Source organism: Sinocyclocheilus rhinocerous, unplaced genomic scaffold, assembly GCF_001515625.1.
Source record: "Sinocyclocheilus rhinocerous isolate Xijiao unplaced genomic scaffold, SAMN03320098_v1.1 scaffold97, whole genome shotgun sequence".
In the NCBI taxonomy this organism is placed as follows: Eukaryota; Metazoa; Chordata; class Actinopteri; order Cypriniformes; family Cyprinidae; genus Sinocyclocheilus; species Sinocyclocheilus rhinocerous.
In genome coordinates this window covers 59,492-67,347 of record NW_015666183.1, presented here as the reverse complement: position 1 = coordinate 67,347, position 7,856 = coordinate 59,492, and positions in this window count along the sequence as shown.

Genomic DNA, 7,856 nt, shown 5'->3' with positions numbered 1-7,856 from the left:
TTTTTTTGTTTGCCCCAGTGAAGCATTTCTATTAATATAACTGATTAAGTAGTCAAACTCAAATTATGTTACTGATACCTAATGGTCAAAAGCAATAGCAAAAGTAATAGGTCAATATTATTAAATTGCAGACAAAGATTTTGAATAGCTAGGTTGGCTTGTACATTATATTGCCTAAAGTATTGGGACCCCCCTTCTTTAGAACAGGTTTGTCTACTTTAGTAATTTCCATTAGTACAATGGTTGCTTAATATTTTTTGTGGAACCATGATAAGATTTTTTCCAGGATTCATTGATGAATAGAAAGATCAATAGAACAGCATTTATTTGAAATAGAAATCTTCTATACACTAAAACAATGTGGTGCAGAAAATTTCACAAACAATCACAACAAACAACAAGTAACACAATGAATTAAATTATGAATTTAATGAAATTTTGAAGTAGATTTTTTTTTAGGTAAAATACTCTAATATTATGTACAATCATGTTTTACAATGTAAGGTGGTAAACGTTTTTACAGTCACTTTCGATCTAATAAAAGTGATTTTAAAAAAGTATTTATTTCTTTGGGGAAAAAAAAAAAAAAAAAAAACTGACCCAAACTTTGAACAGTAGTATATTTATAAAACATTGATATGTAAATATGTTTTGATAAACATCTAAATACTAAAATATAAACAAATGGCTGCACATAAGTTCTACATTACAAATAAAACACTACAGACTACAATTAATTATTTAAAATGTTACAAGTGAATTTAGGCATCACAACATCATCATAAAAAATGGATATTCATTTTGAGATTTGCTAAGGTTTACATTTAACAATGTCATTAAATACATTTAATATGTTATTAAATTACATTTAATAGTGTCTTTAAAGATTACTTTATGAAGAGATCATGTCAAAGGTAATGTGAATGCAAATGCAGTAAGTGAGCATACACAATTAAATATCCAATATTTAAATGTAATTAAATAATCAAAAATAAAAATATTAAATCATAAAAATCATTAAATCATTAAATGTAAAAAGAAATCTCGAATAACTTCTGAAACCCCATGAAAGCAAATAAAATTCTCTTTCTTTTGTTGAAGCTTGGCATATGAAAGTGCAAATCAACATTTATTTTCTCAACTTTTAGGGGCATACACTAGCATACAGATTTACATTTATTTATTTAGCAGATACTTTTATACAAAACAACTTACAAATGAAGAACACAGACGGCCTCAAACTTAATAGTCAGGGACTAAAAGCCACAAAACTCCAGTTCTGACCAGTTTTGGGTCTTCAAACAATGAAGTGAGCAGTGAGGAGAATTCCACATTAAACTCTATCCTTTATCTGCAGGGTTTGATTTCCAGACTAGCGAGTGTCTCTGGTGGCGTGTATGAATACCAAACAAGCAGTGGCTGTGATGGCAGATGACCCTGTCTGAGCTAGATGGACTCTGAGATCTTAAAGCTCTGTTTGGAAAACAGTTTGGGCTGCTGACACTGTTGTCCCTGACAAAGCTCCAAGGAGGATAATTAAAACCCAACACGGAACCATCTCTGACAGCCTAAAATCCTCCCGGACTTTGACGGATCCACAGTGAAAAAACCAATATGTCCAATTACCTTTCCCTGCTCCACCCCTCACATCCCTCAGTCAAACACAGACAGAGAGAGAGAGAAATGAGAGAAATGCGAAGCTTTAAATTATGAAAATTATTGCGGCAAAATAAATAAAAACGAAACATTACAGTTTATGTATAGATTAGAGCTGCACGATTACTTTTTAATAATTCGGCTATGTCCATTAAACCTTTAATTAGTACGATCACACCAGAACATTCAAATCGGTGTTTGCGCTGCCAATGATTCAAAGAGAGCAAATGTCATGTATATGTATGAAACAGCTTCACAAACAGTCTTTATTATGAAAGCCTGTTTCTGCCATGGGATTAAAATAAATAAATAACATAATAGTGTATTTTTTTTCTTGCAATACAGAATTTTCCTCGCAATTCTGAGAAAAAAAGTAGACTAAACTCGCAATTCCGAGTTTAATTCTCACAGTTCTGATAATATCTCACAATTATTTTCTTTGTTTCTGGCAGGGAATAAAAAATAAAAAAGGTAATTGTGACTTTTTAATCTCACAATTCTCTTTTTCTCACAATTGCGAGTTTATATATCACAATTCAGTTGTTTCAGAGTTTTATCTCACAGTTCTGACTTTATATCATAATTGCAAGAAAAAAAGTGCAAGAAAAAAACAAATGCATTGTGAGATAAAAAAAGTCGCAATTAACTTTTTTATTAATTTTTTTATCCCATGCAGAAATAAGTTAATATACTTTTGTAACACAGTTGTTGTTACAAAATTCAAATTATCACAGAAATACTAGGGGAAAAAAAAGTTTAGTTTGGATATAAACTCTAATGTCTACGGTAGCAATCAAAATAGAGTAAATCATCTTTTGAAAATAACTTGATGCTTCAAGTAAAGATTGTATCATTGCATTGTTTCGCCAGTAGGTGGCAACAAGTGACTTAAATTTTTTTTTTTTAATTTTTGAATCATCGATTCAAAAGATTCAGTACAAAAACATTGATTCATACAGTAATGAAACAAATGAAGTCATTGAATTATTCACTCAACTAAAAAATCGTTCGACTGTGGGAATTAACCTAGCTAACAGGGAATGTTCTCAGAACGTTCTGGCAAGGTTCTCTCAAAGTTATTAAACAAACGTTCTTCCAAAAATGTTCGTCCAAAGTTATCTGGTCATTAATAACATTCTCAAACCATTACCACAAAACTATAAAACATAAACTATATTTTGAACATTCAGAAAAAACGTTTAAATAAGAACGCTAGCAAAATGTACTTAGAACATCTTTTTGTTAGCTGGGAACATTTTAGCAAATTACAAATCATGTTTCAGAATCATGCAAATCTAGAAGTACTTTATATAATTCATTTTATATTCTACATTTTAAAGAGCACTTACAATTAAAACGCCATTGGACATGCATAGTGCAAATTTTCAGAATTCCCTATTGTATTACTGACAGCGCTGTCACAAGCGATGCATGCATTTGGGGAACATGAAGCGATCTGATGCTTCGTAAACAACTGATTGTCTGTGGTGGCAGAGATCAGGACAGCACACACATTAACACACACTGGCCCTCTCTTTCCTACCTTGATGTTATCAGTTGTGACAGTGCTGTGGAACTATTTGGATGGGGATGTGATACACGGCTCTCCATGCTTATCAAATCTCCCAGAGAGGAGACTATTAACTCAGAGCAAATTGTGCCATGTAGCTTAAAGGGGCTTGTCTGTACCAATATCCCTAATATCTCTATTTGTTGTCGGAGTGTAAAGAAGTCTGCTGTGCTCTGTTAGGGTGAGTGATGGAAAAAGCACATTTGTCATGGCTTCTCACCGAGTATTACACACACACTCTCTCTCTCTGTCTGTGTGTGTGTGTGTCTTGAGAACCTAGGCATTTCTGCCACGGAAAAAGGTAATTGTGACTTCATCTCACAATCTTATCTTTTTTTTTGACAATTCTGAAATATTAACTCAGAATTCTGAACTTCTTTCTCACAATTCTGAGTTTACAGCTGAAAATTCAAAATAAATCTCACAATTCTGATTTTTTCCCCCCTCAGAATTCTGAGTTTATATCTCACAATTCTGACTTGTTTCTCAGAATTGCAAGAGAAAAGTTGAAATTGTGAGAAAAACTAACAGTTCAAGTATTTTTTATCCCGTTGCGGAATTAAGCTTTCATAAGAACCAGATCAATCAGAGTTTCTAATCATTTGTGCTTGTCTGATCATGTCTGTTAGTGTTCATATGCGTGTCGACTGAACACATTCTACATGGCACACTTTCAGATATTGTGAAAATATCAAAACCCTGCAGAAAATTTTCTACTTCACTTCAAAGTGTTACAGTATTTCCAATTGCTGTGACTTTTTTTCTACCTTTGCATGCATTCTCAGCCACCCGTCCTGATAATTGCCATTAGTGTGATTTGTGCACACTTTATTAGACACTTTGGTTAGAAAGTGTCTAATAAAGACATTTAAGGATTTTAGGGACTATCCAACATGTGTGCACATTATTTTCCCATTAATTATTGTGCAAACGAAACCGAAATTAGCTCCTTATAGCGTCATTGCAAAAACTCTCACAATCTCTTATTGGTTTTGAAAAGAAAAAGCCCTTTTCCAGTTTGCTTAATGAACACCTGTAGTAACTGATAACTTAACCGGTTACCTTTTTTCTATTTCCAAGCCATTAGTAGACTTGTATGGAATCTGCACACTTTTCCTGCATGGTTTTTGCACTGCATTTGAAGGAAACTGTGTGGAATCGATACAAACATGGACAAAAATGTTAAGCAAAGCATTTTTAACATATAATATAATCAAAAAACAAACTTGCAAAGTACTATTCATAGAATTCTAGGAACAACAGATATCCAGATTCAGTGGAAATTTGCTGATATTTTATAAATTCCCACAAAATAAAGACATTTGCCTAATTAGTTTTTGTTTATGAGTAAACTGACTAGCAATATTTAATGTTGGCCACTTAGTCATAAATATCTAAATATTTCAACATATTGACAGAGTTTTGATTCATTTCAAATTAAACATGATCGAATGTGACGTTAGATTTAATAATCAATTTTGTGTTTTGATCATAAACACAGTCGTGTTTTGATCAGAAACACAAGAGTTTGCAAATCTTAACTAGATTTTGATTTATTTTATTATTATTTATTTATTATTAACTAAGCATATTGGGCATTTAAGCAATATCACCATTGTTGTTATTGTTAACTAAAACTAAAACCATTAGTTTCATTAATTGAAATAAAGCTGAAATAAAATATAACTAAATGACTTAAACATAAAAAATTTAAAAGTATTTTTTTTTGTTAGAAAGGCTGCTAAAACTGATATAAAAATACATTAAAGCTAAATAGAATAATAACAAATGACAAAGGCACATAACGACATAACTACTTAAGCAAAAATTTTAATGAATAAAATATATATAAAAGCTAGTTTATATATATTAGCAGTATATATATTAGGATTAGCAGTGGATCAGTGGTTGCTTTGACACAATCTGTATTGTTAAAAGCGCTATATAAATAAAGGTGACTTGACTTGACTTGACTAGTTCAAAATATTAATAAATACCATAATAGTATATAAATAATGGTACAACAACACTGAATATCACACAGTCATGAGTTTTGTATTAATGCACAATAATATTTAGATGCTGATATTCAGACCAACAGCACAATTACAAGTTTGATATCACTTTTATACATCAGTTAATATTAATTAACTTACATTTCAGATTCAATATTGCAAGTTACTCTGTTTATTGCTTCAATAACTTCAATAGTTCCAAATTAACCTAAAGGAGGATATGAAATATCTCATTCCATTCTCTATGTAACATAACACTCTTTTCTTTCGTTTTAACAGCATAAGCAGGGTTGAAAAAGTTAAAAAGTCAAAGAGCAGTTATTCTTCCCGGCAGTGACAAGCAAACCATCTCACCCAATGCCAGACAGAGTTCAGCCATCTGAATTTTTAAAGCACACGTGTGTTGCAGACAGACAGACACGTGTGTGAATGCGTCTAGACTAAAAACACAGATCACAGGCCCTGAGACATCGATGTCCTGGTGGCTTTCTCGTTCCATGACTCGTCGCTTTGAGACAAGACATGTCAAATCACAGCCTCACCATCACATGCGCTCGTAGCGTATGTCCATCACGGAGGATGTGGGGTCAAACAGGAAACGAGCTGGCACCACCGACTAAAAACCAGTGCACAAGGCAGTCTTGGGAATAAAGTGAACTTTGGACAGGCGAGACAAGCCAATCAGGGGCCACACAACCCTAATGGGCTCCTGTTCCTATAGTCACCATGACAACACAGAGCCTGACACATTTACAATGACATGGTGCTTCAGTTCGGTCTTCTCTGACAGAAAGGAAGTGACAGAGAGAAAGAGACTCGTTCCATCTCTCTTGCTTATCAGGGGAGCTAGTTGCAACTGTGTCATGCTTTAACACAACCAAATCACCCAATTGAGCCAATCATCAGAGTCTAAAATATTCTGGAGCCAGAGGAAATGACATCATGTCAACATAAGAACGTGCACAGATCCACTATCAACTTCATCTTGAGCTGTGGCATCAAAGGCAGAAGACAGGGAAAAACACTTGTGAGAGCCTTCCAAAACCAGTCTGGTTAAAACACCTGCTATAATTTTACGAAATATTAGCCATATATTTTGCAAAACATTTTATTTTGTTAGTATATACAGTGTTTGCTGCTTAGAAGCAGCGCTCCCCACTGCTGAATCTTTAGTGCCACGCCAAAAGATTTTTTATTTTACTCAAGTTTTGAATGTGAGTTTGCAGTCTGTAATGTGATGTAGGCCTAATAGAAGACTGTACCACGAGAAAAAATAAATAAATTTAAAAAAAAATTAGCAAGAAGCATCTTTCTGTTGAGTTGTCCTACCTGGCTGCATGTGTAGGCTAAACGTAATAAAACGCGAAGACAGTTTCCAAACAAATGACTCACTTACTGAATTAAAAACATACAACACGAACAGTGTAGTTCAATTCGCGAAACGACTGACGTCTATATGCCGATTCTATTTAGTGTATCAAAAACATACAGCATGACCAGTGTAATCCGATTCTGCAACAAATGACTCTTATGAGCCGATTATATATATATATTTTTTTTACTGTAGTTGGAATCCCGCAACGTGAATTCGTTCGAAAAATCTGAGGGTTTTTTTTATTTATTAAAAAAAATCAATCATATTGTACGAACAACAGGACATAGGCTAAACAAACGTCTCAGAGGTATATTCAAAGGAAAAAAAAATTATAGAAAAAATGGTTTGCATCTTAAAAAAATTGTCTAATTCATAGGCTATTGCTTTCAAGTTTTTACCATTAAATATTAACAAAAAATTTAAATGTCAATTTTAAATTGTTCAAGCATTTTTTTATTCAATTGACTTTATAAATATTATACCAAACAAGTACAGTAATTAGATCAAATATAATGGCTACCGATACAGGAGAGAACTAATCAGCTGCCATGTGACAATGATGTCGCCAGGTCAGATTGAGCGAGACCTATCGGACTGTGCCATCTACAGTTTCATGCCAGAACTCTGTATTTCTGTCATGACAACTCTCGGAGGGATTTGCATGGTAATGTATATGACAGTGTTAATGTATTTGGTCTTGGCGGAATAAATCTGCTACGCTGCTGCTGCGGCAGAGCAAGTACGAGACTTGCTACTGCCAATACATCCACAACATGTTGCTGTAAGAAATACTGCTGCTGCACATATAACACATATGAATACCCCCCCACAAAGCAGGAGACACGTTACACAAAACAATACAAGCCAATATATGCATGCTGCTGAATATAGGGATAAACTGCTGCATCAGTGGACATGCATGTATCCACACACATGAAGATGAACAGACAAGGAAAGACAAGACACCCCCCACAAAGCAGATCTTATCAGGGTTACAGTGCACAAACTCCTGGGTGGACTGACTTGAATGAACAAATAAAGCAGAATATAAACATTCTTTCTCCGTTTTCTGAATTACACAGCACAGCGATAGCACATGTCACACGAGCACATTTCTCCGAACTACACTACCCATAATGCATTTCACTCGGAACTGCAACAACCATAGCAATTACTCTTAATTCCTTTCTCCTGCAACACTATCGTTGATATGACTGTGATAAGCACATGCTTCTGACGC